Below are 15,142 nucleotides of genomic sequence, written 5' to 3'. Positions count from 1 at the left end.
TACCGCTCCTCTCCCCCCTGTTCTCCTCCGCCTCCCTTTTGTGTGCGCTTGATAACTTTAGCGCTTCCTCCCTGTTATCACCAAAGGAATTTTCATCCCGCCTTTCCCCTTTGTGCTCGGTGCCATCTTGGGGCGCATAGGGCGGTGGTGTGGCCCAGACTTTATCAGACTCTGTTTCTTTCGCGGCGCCCCTAGCCTCCTCGGCTAACCCGCCCCAGAAGGATTTAGCTTGTTTCTCTCCCTCCGTAAGCGGATCGGGGTCCGGGAGTTGAGGGGACGTGTCGCCCTCTTGCTGATTTTTAGGCTCAGCGGAACCGTTATCGTCTGGGGGGTGCGAAGTCTGTGTAGCTGCCCCGATTCCCAATTTTGGGGTAGCTAACAAACAGTTCTTTGCCGCCTTCCAGGTCTCCTGCTCTTGTATAGCTTTCTGCAGGGCCTGCACGACTTTCCCCCACGACTTAAGCTTTTTCCCACAACCCGAGGACATCGTTTCCTCGGCTAACGCTTTAGTGCACTTATCCCACACCTCAGGGTGGAGAATATCCACCGGCTCGTCAATGACCCCAATTTGCAAAAGCCTCGCAACTGCGAGCGTAAAATCTTTGGGCTTACAATCAATTCCCCACTGCTTATGTAATTGCGATACGACCTTCACAAGGGCTTCCATCCTCCTTGTTGGTCCGGGAGCGTCCTCCCCGCCGGGCTGGTCCCGCCGCTCCGGCCGCTGTTCACCCGACTCCAGGCGAGTCTTTCCCGGGTTTCGGCACCACTTGTTGCCTTTGTTGGCGTGGCGACCTGGTTCAGGACTCAACTTGCTGAGCAAGCCCAGATAATTCCCTGTTATTTACAGATATTACTGTTAACACATCCTTCTGTATTTTAGGGATAGATCATGACATTCTTGGAAAAAAAAGAAAACAGTAAGAACTTCCTGGCCTGTTGTTTGCAATTTCCATGGTCTGAGAGAACGTGACAGAGCTGGGAACAGACCCTTCTCTGCCTAGACCATGTTGTTACTAAGCCTTCAGCCATTTATCAATATGCAACTTTCTTAAGGTTTCTTAAAGTTCCTAGCAAGGTTTTCTTAAAATCTGGACACATCTGAAACAAATAAACTTACATTCATCCCAAATTACTGGTGGCTATTTTGACTTACTATAATAAAGTTTCAATCAGAAGTTAAACTAATGTGTTGTTAATAATAATTATCAATTTTGAGTCCTCTCCCTTCTGAGAAGCAAAAACATGTACACTCATGGTAGAAGAGGCTTCTATTAGGGGAAGCCACCAGACTGCAGAGCAAAGAGAATGTGACCATAGAGTTACAACCTATGACCTTTAAGTAAAAGCCTTGAAGTAAAGCAGAACGTGTAACATTGTATTACCAAAAGACAAACTGCAGAGCATGATTTGAGAAATACATGAGATTAGTTTAGCATTTAGTCCATGAAACAAATGACAAACTATCATCTAACTTTTCTAAGATATGCAGTCACCAGTAGAGTTACAATAGTCAAGTCTTGCTGTTTCAAACCCAAACTTTTCTCAAGTATGTGATTGCATTCTTTTATTTTCCGTATTTTAAATAGTAACTGTTTAGGGTCCGGCCTTAAAACATATAAAGTCCCATTGACTTCAGTAGCATTTATATAATAGAAATGAAAAACAAATAGGAAAATCCAAGGCTCTAGACAAAAATCTACATTTGAAATGAATCAAAAATTCTCAGGCTTGGGGTGTGATCCAGTGAGGGTCAGGAAGGAAATTCACAAGGGAACGTTTTCATAACTATCTAATTTTATCTACTATATGGGTTTTGTTTGTTTGTTCTACATCTTAATCTCAAATATCTTGTGGAATCCATTATTAGAGACATTGTTTTAGACAACACGTATTCATATTGCTGATCAGGGAAAAATAGACTTATTCTCAACTTGCTTCATTTACCAGAAAAGATGATGTTTTATTTGATTTAGGAATAAACCAGTATGGATTATTGCAACACACTGCAGAAAAATGCTTGTTGTAACGGGAGTAATGTCCACTACAAAGGATTTGGTCTACACCTAACGCAGTAATACCCACTAATGTATGTAAAGAATGCGTGGGGTTGGATTAGTTCACAGAGGAGGATATAGTTAAGACAAATAATGTTGTATTGCTTTAATTTTGCATTGTTCCTAAATAGTATACTTTATGTACAGTAATAGAGAAAATGAGTTACACTTTTGGTACAGGTATTCTGAGCCTTTTCATTTTCATTTGTAGGTATCACCGTTTCCTTGAGGGCTTACGTATACAAATTGTGCTGGTAGAGAATGCATTAGAGAAGCAAGAAAACGTTTCAATGATACCAGCACTCGACTACCAGTATTAGAGTTCAACTGGAAATCATTGCTGAAGTTAGATAGCCCTTTTGTGTGTCTCTTCTTTCCACAGCATCAAAAATCTGGGGGCAGCATGTGGGACACAGCTGAATTTTGAACAATCACATTTACTAATTATATATAGAGATACAGTGTCTAAATATGTAAGTGTCAGGTTGCTCTGGGGGCTACTAAAATAGACCATTGAAGAGGTCCCAAAATATTTAAAGAAGTACTATCTCTATGTACTAAAAGTTCATTTTTAGATTTTATAATAAGGACATGATGAAGGTTCAAAGCCTCCAGTGTTATAACACAGACTTACGGAGAGTCCTTGACGGCAGAGTTTGTTATTGATGTAAGATGTCTTCGGGATCAAGATGAAGCTACCACACTTTCCTATATACAAGATATACTGCAAAACCAGTGTTCTTGAGCATCAGTTCAGGAGCTCTCTAGGGATTAACATACTTCTGGGCTAGAAAATGAATGCTGAAAATAGTCAAGATTTCCTTAGTTGATAAACAGTTTATCAGGTGACTCATGTTTTTCTAATATGGATTAAGAAATTTAATTCTCCACAGAAGGCTGTAATGATGATAAATTCCACATGCACAGAACTGCTAGAGCCTGTTTCCAGTAAGTTACTGACAAAAATCCCTCTGAGCACTTTTCTGTGGGACCAGGCTTCAGCGTCTAACTGCTGCCTTGAGATGAGGTTCTCTGCTGTACCCATAAGTAGCAGGACTCTCAGCCTGTGGATAACAGAGGCTTTAAATAACTCCATACGCTGAGTTACTCCGGAGGAACTGTCTGTTGATGGCCTGTCTGAATTACGGCAGCCAAGTACTTCTCTTGCCAGAAGTACTGCCAGACTCTCTTCAGCAGTTTGTGACATGGGCCAGCTTTGTTCTGGCGTACAACCTCTTGCAAGCCTGTAGAAAGGACGCCGGCAGGGCATCCAGTGGCAGTGCCCTCCTTGCAGCACAGGGAAATTCACCTCCAGGTTCCTCCCACCAGGAACTGAGATTTTTACATTTCTGCAAGCTGCTCCTGCACTCTTTTACCCTTTGTTCGGACATCGGAGGGAGCATGAGAAGTTATTTGTTGTTTTTTAATATCTTAATCTGTTTGGAAAATAAGGGTGATCTTGTAATGCTTAATCGCTACGATGATATGGTGTTTTCTTCTTTTTCTACCCCTCTATGGATGTATTGTACTTCATCTTTGGGCAGGGGGGAGGGAAGCAGAGCTACAGCCAGAGACAGAAGGGCATCGATCTCACAATCTATTCTGTGACTACCAGTGATCTCCACTAGCAGACTGCAGCACACTCTGCATGGATGTTCTCATAAATGAACTTTTTACAGTCTACACTGTTGCAGATACAAGGAATGAATCATGTTAACTATTTACTTTTTTTTTTCTGTTCGCTCATATGTATTTCAGGTTCTTCCATAATTCCAAATATTGGTTAGAAAATGGAGTGAAAGTAACACTGAAATTTTTAAAGCAGTAGTTACACCTTTTGCTAAAATTAAATAGTTTTTTTCAGTGTGTTCTGTTTTTCTGAGGCATAAATGAATAAGGTGCTTTTTTGTAGTGCAGTGCATAAATTGAAAATAGAAAGTAAAAGACTAAAGTATAATAAGCAATTGATCACTAAAAGCTATTACGAAAAACAGAGAAAAACAGTGAAAGTGTGTTCCTTGTTTCCAAATGAGAGCTAAACTCTGAAAAGTTTAAATGTTAATACTTTTCACAATTCGGCATTTTATTAATGAACTGTGTTTGCTAGAGAGGATCATACTTATTTTTTCTTTGTTGCTCCTGTAGACTGGGAGTTGAATGGCAACAATAGTTGTTTTCATGCTAGGGTTTTAGCCAGCATTTCTGATTTTGAAGGTTGTTATTTCTGATTTTGAAGGTTGTTTCGACTGGGGGAAGCAGGTGATGGCTTCAATGACTTTTCTGAAGGAATCTTGCTCGTTTGAGTCCTGTTCCTTTCAAGCAATATACATAAACTCCTTTTTTCTTCTGAACACAGCAGGAAACGGGAGATCCTTTCCATGCTGAGTTTCAGGCCCCCAACAGACAACATGCACACACACACACACGCGCACACACACTATCGTATGCTTTTGTTGCTTTAATGGACAGGAGGGCCTGTTGTCATCTATAGCCCCTGCTGTCACAAGCCATATGTTTCATTTAATAACTTCCAGTAACTGTCTCACTCCCTGCTGCTTTTCATCTCTTCTTCTCTGCTGCACAGAGCTACCTCCCAGACAGCTCCCACCCCTCCTGGCTTCAGACCAGACAGTTCGGCTCCCACTCCAGGGTTGTCACTCTGGTGAATGACTTGAGCAATGGCTTCTATGGTTTCAGGTGGAAAAAAGAAATAGGTATTTGATGGTAGCTGGATCCTACTAACGTTAAATAAGATTTAGACTTTTTCATAAATCAGAGATACATCTCTTGAAAAGTTAGAGGCAGTCTGCCTTTTAGCATCTCTTCCGCTGTTGTGACTTGGTATCTATCTGAGCAGATAATGCGCGCAAGGTGCCTAGATCTCAGAGTGGAAACCATCATCCTGAAATTACTTTCAAGAATCTTTTTGTGTGCTTATCAGGAGCAATTCAAGGCTGCAATCTAATAGTGTGTTGTCTCTGAAGGAGAATCTTCTGCTAGTGACCAGCTCTCAACCCCCTTGCAAGAAGGGCTCCTCTGGCTGCATGGTAAGCCAGCTCGACTCACTGCTGGTGCAGAAAAACGTTCACTTTTTAAATCAGAATTTTCTACCTGAAAACATAAAGCAGCTTATAAATTGGTTATCTATACTACCAAATAAAATAGGTCAAGGAGCATTCTTTGTCCCTGAGGTCAGTTAGCACTCAAAGTCCGCATTGATACATATAAATCTTTATTACCCCTCTCTGTCCATAGTTTTACATACTGGTATTACACGATACATGACACAGCTAACAGTGACTGCAGTCACATTCAGGTGATGTTAGTACCTGTGTAAGCCCTCCTCTGTTTCACTACCAGTTTGGCCAGGTTAGCCTAAAAACTGCTGAAGATGTAACAGCATAGCTATATGCTGTGATACTATCCTTGCCATTTATCAGTACTCAGCAAAACAAAGTGCGCTGATCCAGTAGCTTTTTTTTTGCCTCAGGTATAATTTCAATTTCAGTAGTTTTTTTTTTATAACAGCTATGTACTTTTTTTTATAGCAGCTATGCTAAATTACTATAATTGGGTTTTTCTGCAATCCCAACCAAGATATCTGTGTCAGCATTTAAATCAGGACTCAGAGTTGTCTGCATCCTAGTCATGTCATATTTTCAATTCTTTTTTAACAACATAAAGGCATGAACCTTAAAAAGTGGAACCATGAGAGTACAACCTATATTTTCCACTTGAGGTTACTCAAAAGCCATACTGCCTTTCTACTTCTTAGACACTTAGGTGGCTCTGTTAGTACAGTCCTTGCAGTTTCTGTGTGTTCAATTTTACCGAACCCTAGAGGTATGAGGGTACTTTTATACACTTTTGACATGGTGACAAATGCAGACACAGCTGTGAAAGACAAAGCGCCATCTATAAAAAAGGATTTAAGAGCCTAAATGGAACTTAGGGGGAATGTAGGTACATCCAGAATGGTGACCCTGAAAGCCACCACTCAACTGCTGCTTAATATTTCATTCTATTATTTTTCAGATACACCTTGTCTAAGAGGGTGAGTAAGCAGCATAGCGCATATGTCATCCTTAAGTACAATCATAATCCAGAAGGTGGCTGAGGGATTTCAAGACTTTGGTTTCTAAGGTAGGGATGTTAATTCTCCTATTTTGTCAATGAAGAGAGGAGGATTTCTAACTGATGTGCTAACCATCTCTCTTACTGACTATATGAAGTGTCTACATCAAACAGACTGAACAATCTCTTATGTCCTAGCTTTAGGGACTAAGACTGCCTTCCTCTAGTATGTACCATGCATCAGAAATGCCAGATTCCTCTTTCTTATATCTAGATGACTGTTCTTCATCATGCCGTTGTCATTCATCTTTTATGTGTCAACCTACTGGGATTTCCACATCCTCTGATCCCTCTAAAATAAGCCCCATTTTAGGTCTTTCAGCTATGCTCTTAGAGGACATATCTAGAGCCTGAATACTAAATAAGTTATTTATTCCCTCTGTTGAAGAGAAGGTCCTGAACTGGGGATCTTAAGCAAAGGAAGTGTGCTAGCTCCGAAAAAGGAAAGTATTTCCTATAAGCTTTGGCAGTGAGTTTTTTCTATAGGAAAATCTAGGCTGATTTTATGCAACCTAGATGAGCAGTAGAAGGGCTGTGTCTCCAAAAGCTTGTCCACTCTTCTTGACTGTGTTAGACTAGCTGATACAAGATACTTCTTTTCCATATGCAAGTATTTGTTGACTTAAAGAGAATTCATCAGGAGTGCTCTAATTTTGAGGTTTAATTTCCATGTGTACAGGTGTCTTTGTCCAAAATGAGCTCAACAGACTTATTGTGAACTCCAGATAAATGTCAGCTGTCAATCTGTGAATCCATCAAATATTCCATTCAAGGTTTGGTTTATTGCTGTTGTGGGGTTTTTTTGTTATAGTATGTCTTTGATTTTTTGTAGTGATGAAAGAGGTATATTGTGTTCTGGACTAGCATACCGGTTAAAAATCCTTGAATTACACAAGTTCAGCTCCAAATACATACATACATACATACATACATATCTATTTCCACACATACTGGATGGAGTAACATTTAGTATACCTGAATCTTATCTCAAGATAAGGCAAGTCTTGTGCTATATGGAGTAAGCAGTCTGTCTAGGATTTGGTGTATGGAGCACTGTTTCTTGTCTTTCATCATGATCCAAATGGCAGAAGGTATTACAGACCACTATGCATGCAGCCTAACCAGTCCAACAAACTGTGGAGGCAGCAAGCACGGACCTTGCAGAGAACTGTGCCTGAATTTCTCATTTGTGGGGCAACTATGCGGATCTGCTGGAGTGGCTTTTGCAGTATTCAGATACTTCCATAGCTGGGTAATACCAAGAATGGAAATAGGCAAAACATACGTACATAGCAGGCTTTCAGAGACTAAGGTTTCCATATTGTACAAGAGCCACTGTGAGTAGACTCATATGTCAGTGAGTACTGTGTTAACTCGAATATCTTCTGTTTCCAGTGTACAAATATGGGAAAAGCTGGCAAGGTGCAGGGGTCTCAGGTCAGACACTGAGGTGCTCGAATAAGCTGAGACATTGTATCACTGGTACCTGCAGAACATCACCTAGCTCTTTCCACCATGGTTTATGAATTCGTGTCCTGACAATGTGAAGCTGTACAGGACCTTCAATAATGCCCTAAAACCCACAGAGAACTGTTAGAACGCACACTGAGAAGGCTGAAAGGCTGGTAGCATTTGCAGAAACAACTTAAAACTTAGTAAACCCAAAACTGTAAGTGCAGGGTGCAGTAGCCTACCATAACTGATGTCTGCAAGTGCTTTCGCATGGCAAAAGACTGGAAGTCCTTGATCAGTTATGGATTCAACTGTTCTCAAGGTGGTGTCTGGAAAGTGAATAGTCCCAGGTTGAGGAAAACCAAGGACAATGTGCTACACATGCTCATATTTCTGTCACTTGCTGTGTTTCTAATGTGTACCTGCTAGCTCTTCTTATTCTGCTCATCTTCAGACGATGTTCTAACTTGCAGAACTTTATGTTTACAGTATTGAAAATAATTTTTTTTAAACTCTGTGCGGAAGGAATTGCTGGTGGGCATAGTTATTTTGTTCTTAATGAACATTCTGTACCATGGCAAATTTTCTGCTGAATTAGGTATTCAGCTTCAGGTCATTTGGATGCCATTTCAGGCTCCAGAGCTTGCGTGCAGTAAGGTCTTTTGTGTAGCTGCTACTTAGTTCCTCATGAGAGGGGACCAGCAGCAAGTGGCTCAAACAAAACTTCGTGTTACTCAGTAGGCTTTTGAAGGCAGCACAGTAAGGTCAGCTCTGCCAGCTTTAATTGTGGAAGGGATGAGGATGTTCAAATAGAAAGTACTTTTGTTCTGTGGACGGACTAAGCTCAGCAAGTTACTTATACGAGCTCTCTTCTTCCTCAGCTTCTGACACCTGCATCCTCTCCTTCTTAACAGGGAAAGGATTGGTTTTCTAACTGTCCCAGAATTGAAAGTGCAGCAAACATTCAGTCATTCTTTCAGATTTTCACTGTCTTCACGCTACTTGCCATTCTAGGAAGAACCCACATGTGAGAAAAAGCTGAAGGAAGAGTAATCTGAAGAGGCTGTGGTTCCTGAGAGTTGTGGTTTGGCATCTGAAGAGGCTGTGGTTCCTGAGGTACACTGGTTTTGAAAAAAAAGGCATGCAAAGTGCTCTCCACTGAGGCCTATGCTTTCATTAGCAGACTGATGGAGCCAAAGCTTGCACCAGGCTCCGTAGAGCATTACGTACACAAGCTCATCTATCATAGCGAAAAAAGCACTGCAGGAGTGCATGGTCTCTCTCCCTTTGCCTGACCATTTTGCCCAAGGCTCCACCCTGCTCTTCCTTTGCCAGCTACTCTGTGATCCCTTTCCTCTGGCCATGGAACTTCTCATACATCGGAGCCTCCAGCCTTTCTTGCAGCAGCCACATGCTAAATGGAGCAACTACATTTTCAGAGTACTGGCAGTAAAATATGCTTGCTTGATGTTGGAAATACACCTCCTACTTCATAGAAATACAAGCTGTGGACTGTCACATCTAACGCGCCAGACTATTCTGATTTCAACAGTTCAGAAGTGGAGAATGATTTTGTTTATAGCAGCCTCAGGCTGAGCTATGCTCAACTATTCTTTGGGAGTAGGGGGGATCTAGAAAAGGGAGATGGTGGAATTAAAAAATTGTTAACTTTCAGTGGCCAGAAATTTACCTGTCAACAGTACTATACGAGTTTCTTAGACATGCATAGAAGAGGAAGCATTGCAACGTTCAAAACAGGACCTTATGCACCCTGCTACCCGTCAGAAAACTTCCTTACTCCTGTAGGGATTGCCACCTCATCTGACTAAACCTGTTCCAAATAAAAGAACCAGATCAAAGCAGAAACCTAGACAACTCCAGTGTTATAGCTAACAATGCTATTTATGTATCTGCTACTGACAAGGGAATAGTTACTCCCTTACCTGTTTTAATTTTCTTTTGCCCGCTGGGCATCTTTTAAGCAGGTGCTGTTACGCAACTAGTGTTTGTCAGCTCCACCAATAAGCAGAAAACTCAACATACTTGGGTGTTTTCTTCTAGCTCCAGTTGCAAGGTTAGAGAACGGGATTGCAGATACTATTTTTTCTTCCTTTTTTTTAATGTTGGACCTTTATTCTGTTTGTTTGCTTTAGATGCATGTGGTACTGCCATGTAATCTGGAAAATGCTCAGCTGAGCAAGCTGCTCAGAATTTAGCGTAGTGTTTGATACTTTTATGGTTTTAATCAAAATAGTGGTGCTTGGTATACTTTCCAATGTAAGGAGGATTTGGCTGTGTTTATCTGGCCAATTTTCAGAATGTTTAGGTACCATACACCAGGACAGCAGGTTTCCATTCAGCTATGCAAATCAGGAAGAGGAAATGATGGGTTAAGTACAGTTGAGTTGTAAAGAGCCTCTGAGAACATACGGTTCACAGAATCATTGACTGCACAAAACCAGAGATTGCTATAACTTGTGGTTTTGTGGGAAAGTCACTATAAATCACCATAAGATTCAGAATCTTGCAAATCCATGCTGGGATCTGAACTGATGAAGTGTTCAGTGTGGATAGCTGAGTGATACATCATCCTGAGACAATAGCGACTGATTAGTATTTTAGATGTTATCCAAAAACTAGAAGGAAAAAACACTTCCTAGCGGGGCTGGAACCACATAGAGGTTCCGGTGACAGGAATTTTGAATTTATGGTGTCAGAAGAAATAAAATAAAATTCTGTATCTGTGTTTGAAAACAGTCTCAGTTTTAAGCTCAACCCAGATGTACCCTGAGGCTGAAACATGGCCATGTTTTGGCAGCAGGGAAGACTGCCATATGTTGCAGTGATAAAGAAATTACACTGATGCCAATCTCTAAAGGCAGACTTATAAAAAATATCTAAGGGAGTATATCTGTAGCAATAAAAGGTTTTTTTATATATATAGAATAAAAGAGCCTGACAAGTCTATATTTAAGGATAATTTTTCTGTCTCTTTAACAGTCACGCACTTTTTAAATGCCACAAGCCACAATTCACTATTGTTCTTGCAAGAAGTTGTATATAATACAGAAATCCATTGCGTTTCTCCGTTACACAGAATTGCTTGCTGTCTAGCTCCCAGTTTCCGATAGCCATAGGAGAATTCCACTCTTTGAATAAGTTCTTACTTATTGACTGGCTTTTAGTGAGCACATACTGGAAATCAATAAGAAGACTCTTTTTTTAGGAGTCATTCAGAGAGCACGGATGTAGAGCCCCTGAACGTGGTTGGCAGCAACATCACGTACTCTTTTTAAGGTCAGCATAGGCCATCGGTTTGTAGCTCTCATGGGTGACTTGCGATGCTTTTGAAATCATCAATTAGTTTGTTCTAGTGCCAGCAGTGTGTTAAGGTTATTTGAACACAAAAGACTACTTGTATTTTTGATACGCACGTAATAAAATCTACTGTAGGATTTATTCATACAACGTAGTAGTTCCAAACCACATCTACTGCAGCTTAATGCAGAACAAAATATCCAATAGAAAATATTGATCTCGATCAAAAACGTTCTGTCTTCTATTGTAAATACTGAAGCTGATGTTTCTCATTGCTGAAGGAGCACTGCTACTGATCCATAAAGATGACTATCTGAGCAGTTTTAAATTAATTTCGTTTACCAGTATCCTGAGACACACTTGTGAGATTGCTAAGAAGCTGCTGAGAACAGACAATGGATTTCACCAGCATCTTCTTGTTTTTACCATTTATGTCCTTGACCTCTTAAAAGAAATTATCCAGAGACGCACTAATTTCTTTTTTGAAGCAGAAGTTTTACTGTTGACTAGGTCCATAGTTTCCAGGTAAACATTTTCTTGCCCAGCAGTGATGGTGGTCTTCAAACTCCATTTTTTGACAGTATACCAGCTAGGTTCTTCCGTATCTCCTGTGCCAACAGGTCCAGCTGGCTTTGCAGTGAAGACACTAATTCATTTGCATTCTCTGTATACACAGGCCTTGCCATTTCCACTTCTCTTAAATTCTCACAGTAGTTTGCAGCTGAAAAAAACCCACTGTCTGTTTCTTTATGTATTTTTTTCAGAGACAGATGTGTCCTAAGAAGATACTAATTTCTTTTTACGGCCCTCCATCTCATCAGCCACAGCAGAAAATTTCCTCGTGTTGTTCTGAAACTGACAGTTTAGTTCCAGGACAATTTCCACCATTGGTGTCAAGATATTTAATGCTCTTCCTAATCCACATATATGCTCCTCAGCCAACCTCAACAGCTCAGCTTTCCTAGCAAATGGCAGAGTTTTATTTTGCAACATTTTTTCAGACATATAATAAAGTTCAGTGGACAGCAATTTTTTACCAGAGGCAAAAGACACTGATACAACTAATGCAAATACATTAGCTGCTGAATGACTGGTAGCTAGGAGGCCACCTATAAAATATGCATGAGATGTCAACATCTGTTGCTGCTTCAGATTGTTCTCAATAACTGAATCTTGTATTTTGCTGAACAGAACATTCATTTCTCCTGCAAATGTATTTGGATGATAGCATTGTGTTGATCAACAGCCTTCTTATGATCCAGTTTGGCATAGATACATCTTTTGTATTAACAGTACTAGCCAAACTAGCTGTGCTGTGAAGTTTTTCTTTGGTGTTTTCCAAAACTGAAACCACGTATTCTTTCTCAGCCAGAGGAACCTTGTTTTTTTGCAGATCTGTCTGTGCTTCTTTCAGTTCTGTCTCCTTGATTTGCAGATCTGGTTTTGTTGTTAAGGTTCATTTTTGATTAATTTTGAATGGCTTAGTGATTGTTTTCACTCCTTCTTTCATGGTGCTGATTATGCCAATATACTCTGCAACATATTCTTCCTGATCTGTCAGCTTTCCTTTAAGGCCTTCATGAATTTTCAGTGAAAATACAGACTCCATTTTATTCTCATGCAGCAGCAGGGTCTTCTTTTAAACGCTCAGTCTCTTCAGTATCTTCCTTAATAATAGCTCCTTTTGGCAGCTGCTGGTTAACTTCAGGCTTCATTATGTTCTTTGCTCTGTGAGTTTATCCTGGTGTACTCAGTGTTTCCTCAGGATTTACAGATGTGGGAGAAACTGTGGCAATTATTGATGTTCCTTGTTGTTTTCCAAGAAAGTCTTGAAGGATTCTTTTGAAGTTAAGATTCTCTGTGTCGTCTTCCACAAAAGCAGTAATAACTCTCCAGTCAGAACAGACTACTTGGTATTTCCAGCTTCACAAGCTCTTTTATCAACTGCCCCAAACCAAAGTGTTTTCACTTCCTGCAAGATCAACCAAGTTTGTCTTCCCAGTTCTAACAAGCTTTTGTCCATCTGCTCTTTCATATGGATGGTAACTGAAAACACAGAGTAAGAACAACCAGACTATGCATTCATGCAAGTAGCTGCAGTAGTTCTTTTTGCTGCACCTCTTTCCAAGATTTGGCAGGCTTCATTTTTGTTTTGTACAGGTACTTCTTCCTGTTACACCTGTCTTGTTTATGGGATCATCAAACATCTGCAGTCCTTCTCCAACATTGGGAATAGGACTCAGATCAAAAAGCTTTTCATTATAGATTTCCAAAAGAGATTTTTTACAAAAAAAAACCAGCATCAATCTCTCTGCATTTTTCTAATATTTGATACAATGTATTATATCTGGTAGCAAATCTTCTTCCTGAGTATGTTCTTCATTGTGGGTCCCTTTACATTATGAAGGTCTTTCCAATAGCAGTTTGGCCATAGATGATCCCTGTACAGTTGTACTCATAATAACTTCATCCAAAATATGACAACACTCCTATACACATTCGTTGTCTGTGACACCTCCGGTGCAGACTCTAACTTCTTTTCTTACTTGATCACAGCCCGCAAAAGCGTAGGCACTTGCTATACATCCAGAGGCATGAAAAGGCCTGCACCACACCACCACCTGGATGTTCTTGCCCTTCGCGTTCTTTGTGTAGCCACTTCCCTGGAAGCTCAAGGAAGCCATTCTGGACCGCAGGGCCAATCTGCCAGGGAAAGAGGCAAAGCACTGACTGCCCCTCAATGCTTTTGCAGCCCCTTGAGCTGCAGCCAACTGCCTGCTGCTCACATTCTGCTCACCTCAGCCACTGGCGTTGTGCCTCCTGTAACTCTGCGCTCCAGTTCCTGCCAAGCTTCTAGTTACAGTGGCTCAGAAGTGTCAGAGTCTAGGGAGATTCTACTCACCACTTACCTTGTCGAGTCCACACTGTGCCGTGCAGCAAGCTGTGGACATGTTTAAGCTAACACTGATCAAAATATCCCTAGAATAAAAGGTAACGTAGCCACAACTGTGTTGTATCACACATGAGTTGACAGGCCCCAATATGAAGCAGTGGCTCTGCGTTTATGCCTCTATTTTGAAACAGAAATGGGCTTCTGCCTAGTATGGCACTGCATCGGCACCCATCTGCTTGAAATTTGACTTGGAGAAGCTTTGCATTACTACATGAAAGGCACCATATAGCACACCTTGTGCTGTGCACTCTCTGAACTGACTTTCTAGTTTTTACTGTCTGCTCTGCAGGTGAGGAATTGTGGTATTTCATGGACACCTTACAGCAGAACAAGTCCTCTGTCAGTAGGCTTAACTAAAGGCCCACATTCTCTGGAAAATGTTTCAGGGAGTTGTCATCTGAAAAAGGCTTGAACTCTGATGTGACACGCAGGTGAAATTTAATATGGAAGCATATTGGAGACGGAGGCAGAGACTTTTGGGAGCTACTGTTCTGTGTTAACTGCACAAATCAGAAAACAGGAACCGACTTAGCAAAAAATCCAGTAGCAAGATGCGGACTCTGCTCAAAACTAGTGCTGTTCCAAACAGTTCTCAAAATAGTATTTCTTCCTATATATTAAAGCACTGTCCAGTCTTGCTAAATTATACGAGTGGCTTGTTAACCATTAGATTTCTTTTTTAATTCTCCCGAACGCTCTTCACAACTACGGGATCGGTCAGAGCGTGGGGGAAGCTCCCACCACCTCACAGTTCCATGAGGCGCGGTTGAAAGAAAAGCACCGTTACCGTGCCTCATCGCAAAGCTGGGTAGTGTCCCTGCAAAGACATCTGGATGAAGGGGACCTAATATATGCCTACAAATATCTTAAGGGTGGGTGTCAGGAGGATGGGGCCAGACTCTTTTCAGTGGTGCACAGCGACAGGACAAGGGGCGATGGGCACAAACTGAAGCACAGGAAGTTCCGTCTGAACATGAGGAAGAACTTCATCCCTCTGAGGGTGACGGAGCACTGGAACAGGCTGCCCAGGGAGGTTGTGGAGTCTCCCTCTCTGGAGATATTCAAGACCCGCCTGGACGTGGTCCTGTGCAGCCTGCTGTAGGTGACCCTGCTTCGGCAGGGGGGTTGGACTAGATGACCCACAGAGGTTGCTTCCAACCCCTACCATTCCTCGATTCTGTGAATACACGACGGCAGCATGCCTGGGTGCGGCAGGTTCTGCCAGAGA

General features: G+C 41.3%; 1 protein-coding gene and 1 pseudogene across 11 annotated transcripts in view; one reads left to right on the top strand and one right to left on the bottom strand.

The window, feature by feature from the left end:
• KLHL32 (kelch like family member 32) overlaps positions 1-15,142 on the top strand; it is a 154,240-nt gene that overhangs the window by 2,640 nt on the left and 136,458 nt on the right. The window lies entirely within an intron of this gene.
• On the bottom strand, positions 11,739-13,645 carry LOC104337454 (kinesin-like protein KIF11; annotated as a pseudogene).

The sequence above is a fragment of the Opisthocomus hoazin genome, chromosome 2 (assembly GCF_030867145.1).
Source record: "Opisthocomus hoazin isolate bOpiHoa1 chromosome 2, bOpiHoa1.hap1, whole genome shotgun sequence".
Lineage (NCBI taxonomy): Eukaryota > Metazoa > Chordata > Aves > Opisthocomiformes > Opisthocomidae > Opisthocomus > Opisthocomus hoazin.
Note: the sequence above shows the minus strand (reverse complement) of the source record. Positions and strands in the feature narration are given on the sequence as shown.